The 23,953-nt window shown below is 41.9% G+C and overlaps 1 protein-coding gene and 1 non-coding gene across 6 annotated transcripts in view; both read right to left on the bottom strand.

Moving 5' to 3' along the window:
• CALD1 (caldesmon 1) overlaps nucleotides 1-23,953 on the bottom strand; it is a 188,603-nt gene that overhangs the window by 46,422 nt on the left and 118,228 nt on the right. The gene's annotated exons all lie outside the window — the stretch shown is intronic.
• LOC131831008 (U6 spliceosomal RNA) lies at nucleotides 210-316 on the bottom strand. The gene has a single exon (XR_009353527.1). It is a non-coding gene; the product is annotated as a U6 spliceosomal RNA (small nuclear RNA).

Raw genomic sequence — 23,953 nt, 5'->3', positions numbered from 1 at the left:
GATGTACAAGAGATGACAAGAGCGCCACAGAACTGACTCTGAATTGTCACCTTCAAAGCCTTTTGTTTTTCAACATCCCTCATGCTAGTGAGCACACCCACACACAGACACACATGCAGACCCACAGGTTAAGTGAAGAAAGCCACAGAGAAAATAAAAGGCTCAAAGCACTAAAATGAGGCCTATTTATTAAAGACTTTTTTTTTTTTTTAAAGAAGGAATGTTTCACGAATTTGCAGGTTATCGTTGGGCAGGGGCCATACTAATCTTTCCTGGATTGCCACAATTTCAGTGTCGGTGCTACTGAAGCCAGCACTGCTTACAAAAGACTTAAAGAGGTCCCCATGCAGATCAGTGTCCCGAGTCTTTCTGCCTTCCTTGTCTGTGCCACATTCCCGTATTTTAAAAAGAGAATACTGCACCTAAAATTCCAACAGACTGAATAAATTCACTACCAGAGACCCTACCAATAGTTCACCATTTGCAAATTCACAACAACCTGTGGGCTGGTAGGGTTGGCTGAACTCTCAGATCGGCTCTCCTCTCCCTCAACCCATACTATTTCCCACTTTCACACTTTCATATAAGGAGTTGTCTGAGAGAAGGTGGTGTTGGTTGAGGTGGGGAGATTCCAGGATGTAACTGAGACACTCAACCACAAACATGATCCTGTCCACAGCATTCTGCAGCTCTCCATTCCTCACAGTGGCCAGATTCAGGAGAAGGCCTTAAGGAAAAATGATTTCTTTTTCTTCTTCTTCTTTTTTTAAAGAAAAACTTCTTAGTCAATTGCTTTCATCTGATTTCCCTCACTCTTGGTTCTATGTCATTGTCTTAACCTGTGTCTTAATATGGGATCCAACTTAAAGAGTTAAAACCTCTTGTGGGTTACAGATGGATTCAACTATTAGGAGGCAAAATGATGCATACATACTTTCATTATTCTTTTCCATGTACCAAAAACCCTGGTGACTTTCTTTCATAATATGACTTGTAAGCAGAATATCCAAACATATCCCATCAGCTCTGTGAATTGCTCAAAAGCTCTTAGCAAACTCTCAGGCAATGCTATGATTAGGAGGGAAAATCCAACCTACTGAAACAAGTCCTATTTGCCCCAGAGATTTACTGTATGTTCTAAAATTAAAAGAAGTTTATAGCAACATTCCAGGCTCTTAGATATCATTTTGTTTATATGTGGTGTCTGCAGAATGTTGTGGTTTCATTTAATGAACATAAAGTCCAATTCTGAATGTTTCCCCCTTGAATTCCTTAAAGAAAGGCATTAAAAATTACAATGGAGAAAAAAATCAATAAAAGAAATTTTTAAGGCAGAATAAGTTTAGAAATGGGTTAATAGCTAATAGTCAACTGGTCTGCTAGTAATCAAATTGAACAGAATGAAAGAAAAGTTCCTTTGATTTAGAGTGCATATATATTTTAAAATATTGTTATCATTTATTATATATTTATATATTATTTATTTTATATATCTATATAATTATATGGGGTTTTTGGTAGGGAAAGAAGGTAAAAATAAGCTGTCATCATATAATTCACTGCTGTATCAATGGTGTGCCTCTGGCCAGGGTGAAGGCATATAGTCTTACTCTGAAAATTACTCTGAAGAAATTTACCCAGGAAGAGAGGTATGTTCTATTTCAATTATTCCCTTTCTCCACCCCGAACCTTTTCCCTAACACCTTTATGAGAATTACTACAGTTTGCATAGCAATAGTAAGTTTTAGATCCCAACAGTAAGACACTGTGTGCTGACATCCTCCAGGGCTCTGATACATGTCATCGCTGCCAGCTGTCACCCTCCGCCTTCCACATGTTTCATACAATGGTGACATTCCATAATCACATGAGTTTTATAACCACAGACCACGGTGCAAAAACATGTCATGTGCCATGGAGCGGAGTAGAAAACAGCATCAGACAGTGAAAGACGCACACCCCTCCACCTTGCCTTCCTCTGGGTTATTTTAATTATTATTATTAATTATTGTTTAATTATTATTGTCAATTATTACTCTCCTACTTTTTTTTTTTTTTGGTAGTTTCACTCCCAAGGTATGCATGCCTCAACAATTTATTTTATTTTATTTTTTTTTTAGAAGATTTTATTTATTTATTTGACAGAGAGAGATGACAAGTAGGCAGAGAGGCAGGCAGAGAGAGAAGGAAGCAGGCTCCCCGCTGAGCAGAGAACCCGACGTGGGGCTCGATCCCAGGACCCTGGGATCACGACCTGAGCCAAAGGCAGAGGCTTTAACCAACTGAGCCACCCAGGCGCCCCAACAATTTATTTTTTAGTTTCACCTTCTTAGAACTTTATGTAATTATACTGTATACATTCTACGGTTAGTTTCTTTCTTTCTTTCTTTTTTTTTTTTTTAAGATTTTTATTTATTTATTTGACAGAAACAGACACAGCGAGAGAGGGTACGGAAGCAGGGGGAATGGGAGAGGGAGAAGCAGGCTTCTGACTGAACAGGGAGCTGGATGGGGGGCTCCATCCCAGGAGACTGGGATCACGACCTGAGCTGAAGGTAGACGCTTAACAACTGAGCCACCCAGGTGCCCTCTATGGTTAGTTTTTCACAAAACGATGTGTTTCCGAGATTCATCTATGTTTATGTGAACAGCTGTAGTTTAGAATGATAGACGAGGCACAGGGTTTTGCAAACATTTCTTGAGGCTGGAATTTCTATCTAAACTCTTTATTTAACTGGTACTATTTTCTTTTTGAAAGTTCATAGATGACTCCTGGGGCAAATAATACATTATATATTAATAAAATAATTTAAAAAAGAAGTCCATAGATGGTTAGTGATATTCAGCAGAACTAAATGAACAGAATCTGGATTTTCTTTCTTAATGAATTACTATTTTTAAAAAAAAGATTTATTTATTTGAGAGAGAGTGAGATAGAGAGTGGGGGGCAAGGTGGTAGGGGCAGAGGGAGGGAATGCCAAGTTGAGGGGGGAGCCTGACTCGGGGCTCGATCTCAGGACCTCAACATGATGACCTGAGCTGAAATCAACAGTCTGATGCTTAATGGACCCAGCCACCCAGGCATCTCCACTGAACTGCTATTTTTATCACAGTTATTTTTGAAAAGGAACAAGGCATCTGTCAAACCTATTTAGTACAGATTTTGGAGGAATAATTCCATGACAGTTTCCTGAGATTAAACGAAAATCTATTTTGCCACAGACAGGACTACGTTTGCATCCCTCCCGCTATCCCGCCCCGTTAAAACAATAAGCTTGGTCAGATCCAAACAGGTCACCGTTTCATTTATAAACGTTTGGAAAGTGTAGGTATGGAAAGAGCAGGTTGATGATGGAGAAGATCTACTTTGCTCCTCACTTGGTTACTAATGTTGAACCTTGGTCAAAATGAATGAAAAGGAGTGAGAGAAATGTTTAAGTGGCCAATAAGAGAATTAAAATAATCAAACTTTTTTATTTTTTAAAAGATTTTATTTATTTATTTGACAGAGATCACAAGTAGGCAGAGAGGCAGGCAGAGAGAGAGAGAGGAGGAAAGAGGCTCCCTGCTGAGCAGAGAGCCCGATGCGGGGCTCAATCCCAGGACCCTGAGATCATGACCTGAGCTGAAGGCAGAGGCTTAACCCACTGAGCCACCCAGGCGCCCCTCAAACTTTTCCTCTATTTTAACTCTTATCAACTAGTATAAAACATGACTAATAAGAGATAAACCCAATTCTGTGTTTTCATGAAGTATGACCTCTTCTTCATCCCCAACCTAGGATTCTTTGTTTACCAAGAAATATTAAATAATAAGAATCTTAAATAAATACAGCCATTAATAAACTTAGGCTTTTTAAAATGTCAACCAAAAGAAAAATCTGACTTGGGGCTGTTTCCTGACCGCTGTATCTATTTTTTTAAAGATCTTATTTATTTATTTGACAGAGAGAGAGAGAGAGAGAGGGAGAGAGAGCACAAGTTGGGGGCGCAGCAGAGAGAGAAGCAGGTTCCCTGCTGAGCAAGGAGCCTGCTATGGGGCTCGATCCCAGGACCCTGAGATCATGACCTGGGCTGAAGGCAAACACTTAACTGACTGAGCCACCCAGGCTCCCCGCTATATCTATTAATTAAGACAATCTAGCTTTAATGTGCACAGTAGATGTGGACAAAAAAAGCTCGGCTTTAATTTTTTTCAAATACAACATATTAAAGCAATTCAGACCCAGGTGTCTGTGACGGGCAACACTACATTTTACCAGTCCTTTCTTTTGCACTAGGTCTGCACCTGGATATATAACTGGCTCAACAACTACCCCAGAGCGGGGTGCAGGGAGACCCCCACATTCCACCGCCAATTTGGAGCAGCCGTATCTGACCGTAGATACATATACAAGCAGGTTCTTTTCATAGCCAAAGACTCCTAGGAACAGAAATTCCCCTTTCCATCTTCAAATGTAAAAATACGAACTCATGTTAGATGAGTCTTATGCTTAGTGTCTAGAAATTCAGGTCTTAGCCCCAAATTCGAAATATCTGTGTGGTGTGGTACAAAGGGCCACCATTTCACGTGGTGGGGCTTCCAATGATGGTACCGCTGTCACGTTGGTAAGCATCTGACAAAAGGAGTAAGGCGACTGGAAAAAGGCAAACAAGATGTCCTTAAAGTAGAGATTACGAACCTGTGACTAATGAAAGGGAATCCCTGACAGGGGCAAGTGGCACTGCAGACACGCTGACGGAAATGGCGCACGGCCTGCGGACGCTGCTAACGGCTGTCACGTGTCCTGTGTCAGCGGAGAGGACTCTCCCCAGCCTCTCCAGACAGGCAGTGCTTACTGGGGGAAAATTCATGGGTAATGGATTTTCATAACAGGCCTTCTATCATCCTCTCCTCCTCCAAAAGTACCCTCTGGAGCTTTTCTGCTTCCACTCTCATTTTTCTTAATTAGAAAAAGATTGACTCTTCATTTCCTCTTGCCCGGTACTCTCTGTTGGCTCTCCTCCTTTCCGTTGGGCGGCAGAGCCTCCCATCTTCCTCCCCCTTTCATGCTTCCTCTCTTCCTCAGAAACAGAAAGCTCCACTATACTGATAGATAGGACACCGGACCATTGTTTCCAGCACCTCTGCTGAAATGCAGGAGTGTCACTCTGGCGAGAAAGCGTATTTTCGGGTGGTGACTGCCTCCCTGACCCCAGAGGTATTGCACAAACGTACCTAACGTCCAGCTGGCGAGTAGCTCCCCTCCAAGTGCTAGAACTGCAGTTTTGTTTACAAGGGGTAGCAAATAGAAAGACAAACCTTGAGTGGAGACAGGAAATGGAAAATGATGGGCCAAATCCTGGATGTTTGGCTCTTTGGGAAGAACATTTATTCTTGCAGAGGACTTGGGAGCCAACCATCGCTAATGGGTCCAACCTCCCTACTGTTGGGAAAAGAAGTCAAGGAGTTTGCTCTGTGCTTGGTAGATCATCTTCCTAAGTCAACAGAAACCTTACCTAACACTGGCCCTGCTCACTGCAGAGGGAAAAAAGCAAATACCTATTTGTTTTGACTTGGTTAAGTGCCAGCCTGACCAAACCAAACCACATAAAAACCTTCCACGCTTAAAGACTCCCTTTGAGTTAATAGAAGACCCCTATAAAAACGAAAACATTTTAACAGAGCAATATTAATAATGAAGCACCTTCATTTGTGTGGGTTAATTGAATTACAATCACCAACAGCTTAAGAATCAGACAGCCAGGGTTCCGAGGGAGGGAAACACAGGCATTAGAGACATTCTGGAACAGTACTTAAAATTACTCGAGGGTATCTGTCACACACCAGCAGGTTTCAATCCCAACAACAGATTATTAACCAATAAGGCTTATGCTGTCTCTCAGCTAGATACTAAAGCAATCACTAGTTCCTCGAAACTGTTACCTGGTATACAAGGCACTGCTTTCAGTTGGGGAGATAACTGACTTTACCCTAAAGATATCCTATTCTCTAACTACAAATTACAATGTTACAGCACTGGCATTGGCTTGTAGGTTTCTAATCTTGTATACATTCCTCTCCCCAATCAAACTGGTGATCCATGTGAGACCTAAACTTTGAGGGGAGGACAGTTAAATTTGGGTGGGACATCAGGGTGGGGAGCTGTGGGCAGCAAAAGGGGCTGCCTGAGGGGTCTAGATTCTGAGGATGATGTGGTGATTCTGGGCCAGATGGGAAGGTAGGGTGTTAATTTGTGGTCGTGGGAAATTGCAGATGGACCCTCGGGTGGCCAGAATTAGGATGTCCATTCAACAGATACTTATTGATCATCTACTCTGTTGAAGCCACTGAGAAGGAAACCAAGATGAATTAAACTCCTGAAAGGACTTTCTACTCTGGTAGGGAAGCAAAGACATCTGTAAAAATGCAAGAGCAGATAGAATGTGGAAATATCATAGGAGACTTACTGATACAGTGATGTAGAGTTTAGAGGAAGAAGGAGGCATTGCTGGCTGAGGGATGAGAGAAGGCTTCATGGAGGAAGTGGTGTTTGAGCTGGATCCTTTGGGACTGGGGGTGGCAGGGGACGGAAGAGGCCCCACCCACATACAGAGAGCTCAAATGGTGAGGTTGCGGAGTCAGGAAATATGGACATGGAAAAGCAAACAGTTGAGTCTGGCTGGGGCTTGGAGTGCATGAAGGGCATTAGTGAAGGTCCAGTTGTGCTTGGCAGACACAGAAGACAGCTCCTCATTAACCACAAGAGTAACCAAACAGTTTACAAAGCTTAAGGAGAGAGGCTCCTTCCGTGGCAGAGGCCCCAGGGCAGCACACAGGAGGGTTTTCTAGTTTTAGTCTCCACTCTGGGTATTTCATTCACACTGCACTTTTCCCAGGAGATAAAGGGCCAGCTCCCCACATCAGAGGTGCAAGACAAGTAGACTGACCATCACTGACAATGCACTGTAAAGGATTTTTCAGGAGCCCTAAGTTGGGACTTCCCAGTTTTTAGAACAGCATTTCTGTCCTCTCTTATTTTTGTCACCTTCTCCACTGTCTTGTACTCACTTTGCCCACAGAGTTAAATCAGATTTTTCACAGATTCTGCTTAGAAATCAGGTCCTAGGTAAAAAAAAATCCACAGATGTGGCGAGGCGATATTAGGACCATGGAATGATTCAACGAGAAGGTATTTCGGAGGTTATTTTCAACCCAAGCTCCACATTTTATACATGCAACCTAGGGTCTAAGAGGCGAAGTGATTCATACAAGTAATTACAAAGTCAGGACCAGATGCAAGTCTATATAGTTCCCATCCTTGTTGTCTTTCTCACCTATGACATGACACTGTATGGGCTTTCTTAGGGCACTCTGTAGATCAGCAAATAGCTCCGTCCTGTAAGCCAGGGACTGGCAAACTATGGCCCAAGGACCAAATCAGCCCACATCCTGTTTTTGTAAATAGTTTTACTGGAATGTAGCCATGCCCATATTGTCTGTGGCTGCTTTCACACTTCAATACCAGAGCTGAGCAATTATAACAGAGGGCATATTTGCCACAAATTTGAAAATGTATACTATCTAGTCCTTCAGAGGAAAAGTGTACTGATCCCGGATCTAACCCAAGGGTCTCAAAAAAATTTTACAGTGCACTCATATCAGTTAAAAAATTAAGCAAACACACACACACACACACAAACACGCGTGCGTGCACGCACTGGTTTATTTATAGTGCTATCATAAATGTTTTATAGATCTATAAAACAAACAGAGGGGCGTCTGAGTGGCTCACTTGGTTAAGTGTTTGACTTCAGTGCAGGCCATGATCTGGTATTCCTGGGTCGAGCCTGACATTGGGCTCCCCGCTGAGCGGGGAGCCTGCTTCTCCCTCACCCTCTGCCCCTCCCCTTGCTTGTGCTCTCTCTAAAACAAATAAATAAAACATTTTAAAAAAAGAAAAGTAGATTCAAACGGAAAGAACATATTATTGGCTTGGCATATGGAAGCATGATATGAATAGATTCGACCTCCCCACCAAGCATGCGGTTTGATGAAAGTAGCTGAGAAGATTGACGTCGTCCTGATGTCAACCAGTTGTTCATCTGAAGTAATCCAAAGGTGTTTTTGTTTTACATCTTTAGGAAACAGCTTCAAATCTACTGAAATGCTTCACTTGGGACATTTTTAAAAGATTAGAAAATGTTTCCAAGGTAGGTATGAAGCTCTGATCACACTGCTTGGTTACACCTCTGATTCTTCTCAACAACAAAATCACAGACAATGGGGTCATTTTTCAGAAGACCTCTCAGTGGCAGGAGTTTCTTCTGAAAAGCAGTTACACTCCCCCTTTCTGTTGGAAATTCGCCTTCACCGAAAGGAACAAGTGAAGTGTGTGGCTGAGGAAGTGAGGGCTCACATGCATTCCCCACATCTGGGACAGCTCTGCCACGTTCTCGCTGTCTTTTGGGCTCACAGGATCAGTATTACCTTCCACCCGAAGCTTCTGCAGAAATTCTCTTTTTTTTTGAAGTCAACTCTACCCCCAATGCAGTGCTCAAACTCACGACCCGGAGTTCAAGAGTTACACACTCTACAGACAGAGCCAACCGGCCGTCCCTGTAGAAATTCTTTTAAGTCCAGAATTCCAAGTCCATTTTCTGAAGGTTTGTTTCATTTAAACTAGATAAGCTAGATCACCTGCAAATCCACTTATCCAGTTACAAGTCAGCTGCAAGGAGTCCCAGGGTGCGAAGCGGCAGGGGCTGGAAGCGGCAGGGGCTGTCGTCCCCTCTGGGCGTGGGAACCCCTGCTCTTCCCTTAGGACCAGTCACATGCGGTTGGAAAGATGGACGAGTGAAGGTGCCAGGACCAGAAAGCATAATCACTATTAGTCAAGCTTCATTTCCTGTGCTTTTAACTTCATCTCATCCTCTCTTGCCTTCTTTCCTTTGATCAAGCTTCTACTCAGAATGCCCTTTCCTCCTTTCCGTTTATACCTGGAGCGATCTTCTCTATCCCTCAGGCCCAGCTCAAAGGCTACACTTTTCTGTGAAGTCTTACCAGACATAATGGAAGTCAACTGGAAGGGACTCTGGGCCTCCTGTGAAATCTCTGATGTCATTTCAGACATTTGTCACAGATTGCCTTGAAGTTATTTGTGTATCATCTTAACTCCCATGTCATGTTTGTGGAAAGCAAGAGTTACATTTTATACACATTTTTAGCCCTCCTCCTAATGTGCCTTGCATAAAATACGTATTTAATAAGGTTGGGGTTTTTTTGTTGTTGTTGTTATTGTAATTGAATTCAAGAAAGGCATATGGCATAAAGCCCTGAGCAAGGGCAATTACGGAGGCTAATTAACAATGATGAAGCCCAGTTCAGTTCCTTGCAATGTGAGGTGAATTGCCCAAGTTCACATGGATTTCTCTGAATCAGCCATGGAAAGGGCAGCTAGGCCAACATGGAGTCATTCAAAAGTTCTAGAGTCAAATACAGGACAGCAGTGCCCAAAAGGACAGATCAATGAAATGTGACTCAGTTTCATGACCAAGAAAAGACCAATTAATTCTCTACTAGGCTCCAGAGTATTTACAAAAAAATCAGTGTTATTAAAGCTTTATCAGAGGGAGAAGACTACTCCAAAGCTTCTTCCAAAGGTGCACTTTTTTTTTTTTTACAATAAAAGCACACACAGTGGAGTCATTTTCCGAAGGCATATTCAGAAGCTTTGTGGGTTGCCAAGGGCAGACGCTCCATACTGGCTTGTGAATATGTCAGGAAAACCTGGCCATGCCTGCTGCCATTGTTGCACGGCCCATAGGGTTTGTTCTTTGATCATGATTTCTAGGAGCTGAAAACTGATCATTCATTGAGGGAAGAAATAATCTCTCAGGTTTAAGCTTCAATACTATGAAGTGATGAAATAGAGCTATATTAAACCAACTTAGGAGTGATAGTGACAGCCCCAAATCTATGGAGACAGAAGAGGGTTAGCAAAAAGTACAGGAAGTACAAGTTCAACTATTAACATTTCTCTCAATTCCTTTTCACTGGAAGTTGTAAGCAATCACCAGTCAAAGCCTTCTTGCCAATGTCTGCCTGGGTAGATACCCACAGAATTTTGCTCTTTGGTCCACAATGCAAAAGTTTTAATACATTTATTGCAAATCTGTTTCTCATTTGTATACTACTTTCTCTGTAGGTGGCATTATGTTGCAACTACATACAGAAAGTCCCCCTGAGATAGAGCTGGAAAATGTGTTTTCCTAGTTAAGAAGAACCAAATGGTTATGGACAGGAAAGATATTTGACTTTTGAACCTAGTCAATAATCAGGGGCTAAAGTCAAACTGAGTCAACTGGTGTTTTCCAGGTTGACTGGGGACCCTGGCTTGCTTTTAGAGCTTGTGTGTGAGTGTGTGCATGTGCACACCTGCCACTGGCCTATCTCCATTCTTGTCAGATGACTGGCCTTGGCTTGGTTCATGAACAGAGCAGATGTTCTGTATTTTCCTGCTACTCGAGGGTATGTGTTTCCCTCATTATCCCCTTTGTATCATCTTTCCTTGTAATGCCTTATATTCCTCTATATTCTCTCTTCACACTACCAAGCCTAGTGTTGGTTTTCACCTTTTGCAATGTCTGTGGAAAGCAAAAATAATTCAGTATAAGTAGGTGACCCAAGCAAGTTTGATTTAGCTGTTCCTTTAGAAATATTTTCAAGTGCTCTTGAAAAAATATTTTCAAGTGCCAAATTGAAAATGATTCTGCCATTTTTTGGCAATTTGATAGGATAAGCCCAAAATAGCTCATTCCACTGTATCATGGGCTGTCTTGTCCCTTTTACATTTAGTATCAGAATTAGGCTTTTTAAATCAATTTAATAAGAGACGTAAAAGAACAATTCAATTTGGTTATTAAAGATCTCAGAATAAAATACTGATTATTTTTGATCCAGACATTAGTAGCCATGACCTCAAAATGACATTGTATTACAGACTTGTGCTCTCTAGAGTTACACTTTGAAACAAAGTGCCCATTGGCCCTTTGTAGACTCCGTTTTATTTGACCTCACAGAGGCCTTTGACACTGCTGGCCATAGCTTCCTCTTTGAAGCTCTCCATTTATTTTGTAGTTTCTTTTGTGTCTTCCATTGGGTGTCTTCCTTGGCTCTATTCTTTTCTTGCTCAACATACTTGCCCAGGCCAATTTCATCTATACTAATAACTTGTTAGTCAGTTTTAAGGTGATGATTTTCTAATTTATCTTCCTTGCTCAGCTGCTCTTCTGAATTTCTAAATGACCTTTCTTCCTTGGTAATTAAATTTCCAGTAAAGAAGTTGCGAGCAATGAGTTATTCTGGACATTAATCTGTGACTCTTTCAAAGTTCAAAACTTCTCCCCATGCAGGTCCTGCACTTCCAGATCCTATTTATGAAGATGGATGGTTTCAAAGAATTTTTTAAAATTCCCCAGTCATATTGTTCTATCTTTGCCACAGGTGGCAATTACACAATTTCAGGATGTAAAACTGACTTACTATTCAAAGAAACGCCAAATAAAGAAGCATTTATTAACTAAATTAGATATCAAGGAATGAATAATCTCCATAAAAACAGAGAAAAAATTAAGATTATAACTTCACTATTTGACATTGGAAAAGATACACTGTTTTTTGAATTTCACTTCTTGCATGCAGGAGAAATGAAGTGTAGACAATAACCATGTGTCTAGGAGTTGATTTTGGTTGAAAGCACAATTCCCCACTGTTAGGCTTAAAACAACTGAACTGAACCTCCCAATCTGAGAGGAAACCTGTCTGACCTGTTTCATATATATACTGTATTTTCTTTAAAGGCTTCAAAACATCAGAAAGAAAAGGAGCCTGGTTCTGCCATCTGGGGGCTGGATGACACAACAGAGGATACATTCAGAACACTGGTTCTCAGCCTTGGCTATGCATTAGAATCACCTGGGGGAGCTTTTAAAAATCCCTCTGCTCTGGGGCACCTGGGTGGCTCGGTCCAGTAAGCGCCCAACTCTTTATTTTGGCTCAAGTCATGATCTCATAGTTCTGGGATTGAGCCCTGCGGAGTGCAGGGCCTGATGAGATTCTCTCTCCTTTGCCTGTTGCCCCTCCCCCCGGCACTCTCTCTCAAATAAATCAACCTTCAAAAAAAAAAAAAAAATCCCTCTGCCCAAGCTGTGCCCCAGACCAATTAAACCAGACCCGCTGGAGTTATGATCCAGGCATTAAAGCTCCCCAATTGAGCTCAGTGTACAACCAAATTGAGAAACACTGATTCATAATGAGTGACTTAGGGAGAGTTGGCGGCAGCTGCAGTTATGTGAAAAGGCAGTGTAGAGTCATTCAGAAAAGAGTCGTGGAGAGAGAAGCCATGGGCAAGTATTTAGAGATCAGAGAGGAAACGGATGGTGCCACTCGCCCTTTTGATCCTAATGCTAAGTTCTCTTTGTGTATTTTTTGAATTGAGGTATATCAGTATTTATAAGCAGAAAGCAGGTGTTACTTCATATTGTGCAAATAAGTTTTTTTTAATACTTATTAAACACTGGTTAAATAGCCTGAGTGATATATTCCTTGTTCTCCCTGTTGACCAGATTTGACAGGGTCTGACGCCACCTTTGCTGGCTGGTGGCTGTCCCTTGGAGGAGCAGGCCTGGCGGCTGGGAGCATTTCACCTCCTCTCATGATAAAGATGTGACCTAACCCCCAATTTCCTATTTCTCCCTATCATGGGTGATCTGTGTCGGGAGAATATCTTAAAACCCAGCTCAGGATCTGTGAGGAAACAATTCTTACAGTCTGTTACGAAAAAAAGAGAATTCGGTCGAGAGTCAGCCCCACCAACGGGGTACCTGCCAAACCACACCTTATCCTCCTCAATCAGCAAAAATATCCTCCACCGCCTGACTCCTCTTACCTCAGCAACAGGAGCATGTTCATTCCCTTATTAGGACACTGGCAGTGGCCAGTGAGCTGCTCATGTCTGAGGCCCAGGAGAGTCTTCTAGAACATGTGCACTTCATCAAAAACCAGAAGAGGATAACAGGCACCAAGGGAGGGGACTGGAAAAATTAAATCCTCGCTGTATGGGAGGAGAATCCATCTTGGTAGGCCACAATTATGGTTTTGGATTAAAAAAAAAAAAAATTTTTTTTAAGGCCAAACCAAAAAAAACACAATCCTAATTTTTTTTTTGATGTATTTTTTTGGAAGGGTGTTTTTGAAACTCAGAAATGCAGTCAAAGAAATTTTAAGTTGAAAGCTTCCATGGAGCTGAATATGTATCATCACTGAGTACCTGGTCTTAATCTTTGAGAAGGGTTGTCTCAGTTCCAGAGCATGCATCTGAACCCAGAGGTGTCATTTGCTTTTTTTTTTTTTTTTTAAGCTGCAGCAAAAGAATAGCCCTGTTCCTCATGTCTTCCTGCTTCTCTTCTCCCCTCTCTACAGGGATGCCCTCTCCCTGCTCTGACCTTCACCCTACTTTACTACCTTTCTCCTTTTCTCACATGTACCCCCATCCAAACTAGGCTTTGTCTATGGTAATAGTGAAAGCGGGAAGGGCTTCCTGTCAAAACGAGAGGTTGCCCTGTTATAATGTGTCAGCAGGGCTGTCCTGTTAATCCATCCTGTTTAGTGGCTAAGCAGTTTTCAGAGCCAACTCATGAACTCAGTCAGATCTATCCAAGCAATAATGAACTACAATTCTAACTTCCTGTAATTTACAAAACACCTCCATCATGTACATGTTCTAGTGATCTTTAGAATACCAGTGAGATAAACACTATTATCTTTTCTACTTCACAGTTGAGGAAATAGTCTTGGTGGTGCCGAGCGATTGCCTTCAGAGCTAGGACATCACTAATCAATTGGGGCTTTTCTTACTGGAACTCCTTTGTCTCAAAGATGTCATAATATCGTGGTGTTCTGCTCAGATGAATTGCTCTGATGCCTGCCAGAGAGAACTGAAGTCCTCAAGTTCCCCCAGGAACCTCTACACAATGGATGTATAGGCCCCTGGGAGATTGTAGGAGGCCCCAGGCCCCTGGGGCTGTTGCTAACAACAAACTCTGCTAAATTTGACTCCTTGTTCAAGTTGTAGGTAACACACTTCTAAGGCTAAAAAAGCCAAACACAACAGCTATTGTCTGTTTAAAAATAAACATAACACAGGTAATTTAAAAAAAAAAAAAAAAAAAAAAGAGGTGGTGGGGGGGGGATATACCAGACTAGCCAAACTTGACTTTGAAAGAGTGAAGCAAACAAATTGTTTAAAATGACGAGAAAGCTTATTTAATGGTGAGAACTCCCATCTGTGTGGGCCTTACTAGGTGCCAGGCAATGGGCAGGATCCATTTCATCTAACCCTTACAATAACACTCAGGAGACATGATTACTCCTATCTTACAATCTAGATTAGTAGAGCTGACACAGAGCAATCGAATCACTTTTTCAAGATAAACACACATCAGATTTTAGCCGCCTTCTGGCCGAGCCCAAGGTTTGGGTTCTTCGCACCACTACAACTCACCATATTCCATTCCTTTCCTCAATTCTCTGATTGAGACAAGACAGGATTTAGAAGTTAAGATATGGAGAAGTCATTTGGAGATTTTTTTTGCATATAATTGGCATAAGAAAGTCATGTGATATTAATCACAATGAAATGAGAGGAGTTGCTAGTTTTATAGGAGTCTAGGTCTTCCACTGTGGGAAGAGGCATACTCACTACCTCTTTGTAGACCTCTGTCTCAAAGGGAGAGTTATATTTAGTGGAATTTAGTCTCCTGGGCTGGCTATTTAAGGTAAAGGGTCATGCATGATCCCAGACCCTCTGAGACCACTCCTCTCACCCCCTCCAGCCCTCTGTGCCCGGAGGAGAAGCTTGCTCATCAAGCAGGATCTGATGTCATATTATAATTGCTGCCAGAGTCTCCCACGCAGACCAGAGGTTAGAGCTGTGAGAGCACAGGCAGCGGATAACATCCGTTACATGCAAAGCTGTAGAGAGCAAGGGAACCACCAAGAGCTGCGCAGCCTGGGGCCAGGAGCCAGGGGCCAGGGGCCAGGGGCCAGGGCCAGTACTTATGCACATCCAGGCAGGGAAGAGGTGGCCAGGTCAGGGAATCAACCTCTCTGGCCTCATTTTCATCTATATAATGGAGGTCGTGGTACTTAATTCGTAGTACTGTTTCAGGATGAAATGAACAACTATTTGAAAAGTACTCAGAGCAGTACTTGGCACATGGTACGTTCTAGATGATTGTTAACCATTTTTATTAACTTTTTAAATTTATCACTATCCTCCTCATGATATGGGATATAGGTTCTGCGCTTGTATGTATCCAAAGCATGCTGCTGTTTCCAAGCATGAAGGGGATAACTGGGCAGAAAGGTTTTTCTTTTTTTTTTTTTTTTTTTTTTTTAAAGATTTTATTTATTTATTTGACAGAGAGAGATCACAAGTAGGCAGAGAGGCAGGCAGAGAGAGAGGAGGAAGCAGGCTCCCTGCTGAGCAGAAAGCCCGATGCGGGACTCGATCCCAGGACCCTGAGATCATGACCTGAGCCGAAGGCAGCGGCTTAACCCACTGAGCCACCCAGGCGCCCCCAGAAAGGTTTTTCTAACCTGAGAATCTTTAACTCCTTTTCATCACACATAGTGACATAAGAAAAGGCTCCGAAATGCAGAAGAAAGCAGGGGAGGGGTCTCATCTTCTGTTTGTATTCCCTTATTCCTCTCCTAGTGACTCACTTTTCTCTGGCTTTCTATTTTGAGGAGAGGAGGGTGGAGGGACAGCGCTGTGGCTAAAAATGTCCAATAAATGGAATGCCATTTATCTCGCATTTTCTCTGTCGCACTCATAATCCATGTCACTTCTCATTAAAATGCAGATGGAAATTTATCATCAGACAGCTTTATCTTCCCATGCCAGAAAATGGGCACATGTCCTCCTGGAGGAGGATATAATCCCCTTCTCTAGTCATCTTTGGGGCTGGCTTAACACCCAACCTTAGTGAAGAATTGATGGTTCAGAGCTTTACGTGTGGAGGTTAGTTCTGACTTTCAACTGGAATGGCTTCAGACCGACAGCCTATCAGTGGAGAACCCATATGTCCTCACTGCCCCAATATCCTTCAGCCAGCTGGCATTTTAATTATCCTGGGAAACTATCCTACATATTGCTTATGAATTAAACTAGGAAATGTCATGTTAAACTATCTTAAACCTTTCAGTACTTGCTATGGATTAAATGGTGTTCTCTAAAAATGATGTCGATGACCTACATCCCTTGTACCTCAAAATGTGATCTTATGTAGAAATAAGGCCTCTACAGAGGTAATCAGGTAATGCTGAGGTCATTGGGGTGGCCTTCACCCAGTGTGACAGGAGTCCTTATAGAAGGGGGAAATTTGGATACAAAGGACATCATGGAAGGTAGACTATGTGAAGAAGACAGTCATGCGAAGGTAGAGATTAGACTGATGAATCTACACACCAAAGGCTGCCAAAGATGGCCAGCAAACCACCCGGGGAGAGGCCTCCAAGAGTCTCCCTCACAGCCCTCAGAAGGAAACCCTGCCAGTTCTGTCAAGCCACTCAGGATATGGTAGTTTTTTACAGCAGTCCTAAGAAACTAATACAGCATTCAATTTAAGGATTGAATGATTCTATTTCATTAGCAATTTTTTTCCCCACAATTTCCAGCATTTTCCACTGTTTATTTAGGTGAGTGGTTCATTACATTGGGCCAGTATTCGATCCGATTTCTTAAAATACCTTCTATTGCAACTTGTAAATTTATCCTCTTAAATGCTCAGTTTCTACCTCTGCTGTGTTCCTTTTGCTCTTCTGGTATCTGAGGATCTTGGTTAGGGATTTACGTGTAGCTCTGAGGGGGATTCGTGAAACCCTGGCCTTCTTGGGCTCCTCGGGCCAGCTGGGTGACTGAGCCTCGTTCCCAGGGTGGGGAGGAGGGAGGATATTTGACATGATCTCTCTCCCAGGCCCGACATCTTCAGATCCAGGAGAGGCAGACTCGTAACACTTCCCTGGGTCAAGGTCTGATGTTTAAGTAAGGTCAGAAATTTTAAAAAAGTGATTACAAGAGAGAGGGAGAAAGTGGAAGATAAATCTTTCCCATTATTCTAACCCCCTAGGGATCTGGCACGGTTCAATCTATGACTTCAGGACTGTTTCCGTGGGGATGAGCAGAGGCTGTACGTACTTCCTGTCTGCCCTTCACTTAGTGAGGTGAAAATGAGAGCTCCCAGCGAGGCTTGAGTCTGAGGGCCTTTTGCCCCTTTGTGATTAGGAAAGTGTTCACTACTTAGCTAATACCAGAATACAGCTGTCATGCTAGTCCTCTCTTAGATGCCCTAATTTGCCCAACTTCCGGAAACCTGCAAACTTTAAAACAGAAGTAATGGCCAGGTTTGCTGCATTCGACTCTAGGAAGTCTGTATACTCACTCTATGGGCTGACCTGTGTCTGCTCCAAAAGTATATGAAGTTCTAATCCCCAGTACCTCAGGATGTGACCTTATTTGGAAATAATACTTTTACAGACACATCAAGTTAAGGTGAGGTCATTAGGGTGAGCCCTAATCTGTCTAGCCTTCTCATAAAAAAGGGGACGTTTGGACACAGAGACACACACAGAGGGAAGATGATGTGGAGAGAACTACGGAGAATGTTGCATGAATTCATGGAAGCACTGGGTCTATGTTGCCACGAAACAAGAAATGTCTGGGGTTACCAGAATCTGGAAGAGGCAAGGAAAGATTCTCCCACTACGGGATTCAGAGGGAACATGTTCCTGGAGATACCTTAACTTCAGACTGCTAGCCTTCAGAATTGTGACAATTAGTTACTGTTGTGCAAAGAAAGCCCCCCAGTTTGTGGTACTTTGTCATGGCAGCCCCAGGACTGTGTTTTTGTGCTTATCCAGAAGCTATCTGAGATTCATCCCTCTGGCACCAAGTTCAAAACTTTCCTGAACACTTACTAAGTGCCAGGCACTGTGCTAACCATTTCATAAACGGTTTCCTCTTTTTGTACGTGAATAAAACTGAAAAACTCAGCAAGATTAAGTAATTCTGGGCACCTGGGTGGCTCAGTGGGTTAAGCCGCTGCCTTCGGCTCGGGTCATGATCTCAGGGTCCTGGGATCGAGTCCGGCATCGGGTTCTCTGCTCAGCAGGGAGCCTGCTTCCTCCTCTCTCTCTCTGCCTGCCTCTCTGCCTACTTGTGATCTCTCTCTGTCAAATAAATAAATAAAATCTTTAAAAAAAAATCTTAAAATAAAAAAAAAGATTAAGTAATTCTCTCAAGGGCACACAGTTAATAAGAAGACGCGATGAGAACTGGAATCCAAGTTTATCTGGATTGTGAAGTCAATATTCTTTGTTTATACTTGTGAGGGTCACTTAAAGACTGCTGGCATTCGAATCTCTGGCCAACAGATCCCTACATCTTACTACATCCTCCTTTATAATGTGTCCAATTTGTGCCAAGTCGGAAAAGTAGTAATTCAGTATTTTGCCCCCAAAGTCCGCTTTTAGCAAGTTTCCTTTAACTTCAGAGTTATCCAAAGTATAGCAGTATGGGTTATCTTTTTTTTTTTTTTTAAGATTTATTTATTTATTTGAGAGACAGAGAGTGAGAGCACGCATGCACCTGGGGGAGAGGCAGAGAGCAAGAACCTTCGAACAGACTCCTCACTGAGCACAGACCCCAAGGTGGGGCTTGGTTTCACCACCCATGAGATCACGACCTGAGCCAAACCAAGCGTCGGATGCTTAACCAACTGAGCCACCCAGGTGCCCCTGGGTTATCATCTTTAGGTAGTTAGTAAATGGAACAACTAAAATCTGAGATGAAGATTTCCTCTGATTCTTCTGGTGTAGATGGATGTTTTAGTGCATACAAGTCAATCATAAACCGAATTCAGCTGCCTTTTGCCCCAGCATCAGTAGTTGTGTTGACGTAAGATATGAAGTCACCTGTCTTCCGGGGGCTTTAGGAAGGGGGTGCTCAGAGGAAACATGTTTGCATAGCTGGTTCTTTTACTTTTCACTAAACCTGCAAGGAAGATATTATATAGTCTTTTTTTTTTTTAAACAGATGAAAAAACTTAAGACATAGTGAAACTAAGTGACCTTCCCAAGGTCACACACTTAGTAATGAGTAAAGTCTAAACACAGATATGGGAGTCAGGATATCTGGCTCTTAATTTCTCATCTGTCAAGAATGTGCCCACTTTGTACTGTGATAGCTGTGCCTGCCCAAGAGCAGGTGTGCTGGGACCCTTTTCCTAACCAGTAGCAACGCTTCCCTCCAGAAAGGTTATCTGCAAGATGGCAGAGGTGAGCAAAAGGTTCCTCTTTACTTTTTTATTATTTTAAACAATATTTATTTGCATTAAGAGAGAGAGTTCAAGTAGGCAGAGCAAGAGGGAAAAGAAGAAGCAGGCTCCCCACTGAGCAGGGAGCCCGATATGGGACTCTGTCCCAGGACCCTGGGATCATGATCTGAGCCAAAGGCAGCCGCTTCACTGCCCAGTCACCCAGGCACCCCAACAGGTTCCTCTTTAAAGCCATCCCTTCTTCTCCAAAGGTTCAGCATGCCTCAGCGCCTCCAGGCATCACCTGTTCATTATAATGTTGTGTGAATATAGTCTTTTTCAATTCAGTGCTTAAGCATACCACACAAATGTTATTACATAGCTATGGAGAGTATCTATGCAGAAGCTATAAAGGTCATGAGATCAGCTTAGAGCTAGCTTTAAAGAGTTGCTTAAATTTTACGCCCTTTATATATTTTTTTCTCTGGAATACACAGGGTAGTTATGAGCTATGGCTTATTGCTGAACTGTGTAAAGAACGTTTTCACTCTTTAGAGAATAAGAGTGTCACATCTATTTCCCTCTCTTTGGAGTGAACGTAGTCCTTATTATATTACTATTTGATTTGTCCTCTGTTATGTACAAAGTGAAAGAGATGGTATTTTGGAGAACTGAATTCTAGCAAAGGTGAGTGTAGAGATTCCTTGTAAGGATCAGAAAGTAGTCATGGAGAGATAAAGAAAAGATATGGAGAGCTAATGGGACGGGCTGAGCTAGCATGGAAGGGGCAACTAATAGGAATTCGCCAACACAGAAACTATCAGACTAGAGTAAGAGGCTTTAAATAGGAACATCACAACCTAACAGATGCATTCTCATCAATGTCTGTGTGACATGAGGTTTACAATAAAGTTATAAAGAAAAAGGGAAAGATCAATGAGAAAAGTGCCATATTTCCCCTAGGAGTTTACATTTTTAAAACCTTCTTCACAAAATTATCTCCTTTGCTGGTTACTTTTGTTTAATGTCTATTGTTTTCAGTTAAAAAAAAAAGTAGCCTTATAAACAGAAAAAATTAGTATTTCTAAATTCAGCAGGTTGGAGGAGATCCTATCAGGCAAAGCACACAAATGGGCTCATGAGTCAGAAGCCCACTGACCACCAGCTGCTTCCTTGGTTGTGTTAACTTTTTCTGGTTACAGAAATGGCAAAGGAGAGAGGATGACCCAGCTGAGCTCCTAAATACAAACCTAGTTACAACATCACAAACAAACGCCACTCTGAGATTTTCATTTATGAAATTGCATAATATTATAGCCCATGCAAGGATCTTTTTCCAAGTCTATAAAGAAACAAATGGTCCCTCCAAGTTGTTCCTCTGATATTAAATTTTAATTGGGAAAAACAAGGCTATTCAACAATAACTCGCATTTGTTTTGTTCTTAATATTTTCCATATACTTTAATGCACGTCACTGTAGTGGATGACCTTGCCATCCTGCAAGTCACACACAGCAAGCATGACTATCTCCATTTTATAGCTGCGTGGCGGCAACTTGCAGCAGCTTCCTTGGGATCACAGTGCTGGTCACCGGGGGAGCCAGACCAGAATCCAGACCATCTGATTCCCCTCTGAGAAGCCCCTCCTTGTGCTGACTCCTGCTGCAGGAGCCAGGTGGTCACTAGGCTGGCAGAGCTTCCTAAGCTGCCCCGGAGGCAGCCAGCCGTCCCAAGACCACGTGATAGGTTCAGTGGTTTTTGAACTCAGTTTGTGACTCATTTGCAGCTTCTGAAATCTATTTAATGTGTCACGACCAGCATTTTTAAAGGAAATTAAAAAGAACAGAAAATATTAGAGGGCAAGAAACTCAGTCAGTATCTTGAAAAGATATGTGCACTCCCATGTTCACCAAAGCATTATGCATAATAGCCAAGGTATGGAAATAATCCAAGTGTCTGCTGATGGAGGAATGGACAAAAGAAAATGTGATTATTTATATATATATGTATATATATACACACACACGTATATGTATATGTACATACATATACGTGTGTGTGTATATATGTGATTATTTATATATATATATGTATTCAATATATATATATTGAATATAATATTCAACCATATATATGGTTGAATATTATTTGGCCTTAAAAAGGAAGAAAATCTTGCCCTTTCCAACAACATGGATGAACCTGGAAGGCATTATGCTAAGTGACACAAACCAGACAGAGGAAAACAAATATTGTATTGAATCACTTATACATGGAATTAGAGAGAAAAAACAGGTCAAACTAGAATAGTGGCTGCCAGGGGTTGGAGGGTGGGCGAAACAGGGAGAGGCTGTTAAAAGGGTGCACACTTTCAGTTAGATCAGAAGATAAATAAGGTCTGGGATCTAACGTGTAACACGGTGACTATAGTGGATAATACTGTATTGTAGAACTGAAATTTGCTGAGAGAGTAAAACTTAAGTGTTGTCACACACACACAAAAAAAAACGAAGGAAAAAATAAAGGTAAGTATGGGAGGTGATGCACATGTTAATTCACTTGATGGGGTTAATCTTTCACAATGTATATGTCTATCAAATCAAATCACCACACTCTATGCTTGAAAGATATTTTAATTTTATCTACCAATTATACCCCAATAAAGCTGAAAACAAGAGAAAGGGCAATACAACTTAAAAAAAAAAAAAAAGAAATATAGGGTTGCCTGGGTGGCTAATTGGTTAAGCATCTGACTCAGGTTGTGATCTCCAAGTCCTAGGATCGAGCCCCACCTCGGGCTCCACACTCAGTGTGGAGTCTGCCTGAGTTTCTCTTTCTCCCTCTGCCTCTCCCCTCGCTCACATGCTCTCTCTCAAATCAATCAATCAATCTTAAAAAAAAAAAAAAAAAAAAAAGAAAGAAAAAAATATCCAAGGGGACTGTACATAGTAAGAGTGCACACTGCTTTGTCAACTATTTGTTTCCAATACATTTATGTGTTTGTATGTACATATGATACCAAGTCACAAAATGAACTTAAGTTTATTGTACTTCATTCAGTTGTTTTAAGTAGTAGTTAAAAGAAACTTGTATTTCTTGCAGACGGTCAGAGGAAAAAAGGAAAGAGGAAAACACTAATGTAGCTAAGGCTGATGAGGCAGTCAGCTGCTCTGCGGGCAGCCACAGCCAGGAGCGGACTGGGGAGTGCGTGAGTCGTGCAGGGCAGGAGGGCTGAGAAAAGATTCCTACAGCCCCACATTGGGTGAGAGGTTAAAAGACTAGATCATCATGAAGCCAGAACCTGTGTTTTGTCCTTTTTTATGTTCTTAGTGCTTAGTCCAGCACCAGCAACTGGCAGAGAAAACCTTCAATGAATATTTGTTGAATGAATGCATGGAAATGAGTAAGGTTTACAGAGTTTTAAAGGCTCCTCTTAAAAATTCAATTAGGCTTGGAAATGAATCCAAGCAGTCCTACATTTATGAAAAGCTTGTTCCCAAACCTTAATTTGCAAATTGGTTTTTGGAACTTCAAACATCATTATACATGGCAGTTGGGAACTCAGGCCAGCCCACAACCACCTTTTTAAGCCCGAGATGTATCTGAAACAAATACTGAGAAGCAAGGCTGCCTTTCCTTGGGAAAAACGCATCCTCACCATTTCAGCTGGGAATGCCAGGAGCAAATGAGCCTCCAGATGGTAGAGGAGCACCTCCCCTGACCCCATTCCTCTGACCCCAGCTAGAGCTGCCTCTGCAAAGCCATTTTTGATGGCTGGGAGGCACATGAGAAGCGGCATAAACTGAGACTCATTTCCTATATAACTTCCTATTTTTTTTTGATTCCATGGTTTTAAACTTTATATGCTCTTCCACATTTGTTACAAAACGTGACACAAGAACAAAACTTTTTTATCGTCAGGATCTATAAAAGCGTATTTCTTTATGAGAAACATAACTCTTAATGGACTAAAGCATGAATATTTACAAGAAATGTGAAATTCTGCCTTAAGGAGACTTCATGAGGGCTTCGGGGAGATGAGAAAAGTAGCGATGAAAATATTAGACTGCAAGTGACAGTATCTCACCTGGAATAGATTACACAGCACCTTGAAGTCTAAAGAACTGAGAGGCCGTTCACACCTGCCCTGAAGATAACATGGCTCTGTGCAGGGCTTGGCATTCAGGAATTTTAATGTGGCTCATAAAAAAAAAAAAAATACTGCCAATCTTGCTCTGTAGGCAATGAAACTCAGATAAATTATCTGATGCAAATGTCAAGGAATTTAGAAACCATTCTGTTGGGCACCTGTTTAGGCCTTTAACCTAATACTTCTCCCAAAGCAAAAAGTACAGAAGCTTCCTGTGTTCAGAGGAATCAAATGAAAAGTGTGAACTTGGATAAACTGAGTTTGGTTTACCCAATAATAGGACATTTAAAGATTTTTTTTTTCTTCCCACCAGCACTGTGCTGGAAACTGAAGATTCAAAGATTCAAAAAAGTTCCGGCCCACAAGTGAACTGCTATGTATTGTGGGAAGGACAGGCGCGCTCGCCCCTAACTGTAGTCCAAAGCTAATCATAGAAGGTTGGACATAACTTA

Source organism: Mustela lutreola, chromosome 4, assembly GCF_030435805.1.
Source record: "Mustela lutreola isolate mMusLut2 chromosome 4, mMusLut2.pri, whole genome shotgun sequence".
NCBI lineage: Eukaryota > Metazoa > Chordata > Mammalia > Carnivora > Mustelidae > Mustela > Mustela lutreola.
This window is presented reverse-complemented; position numbering and strand designations above follow the sequence as displayed.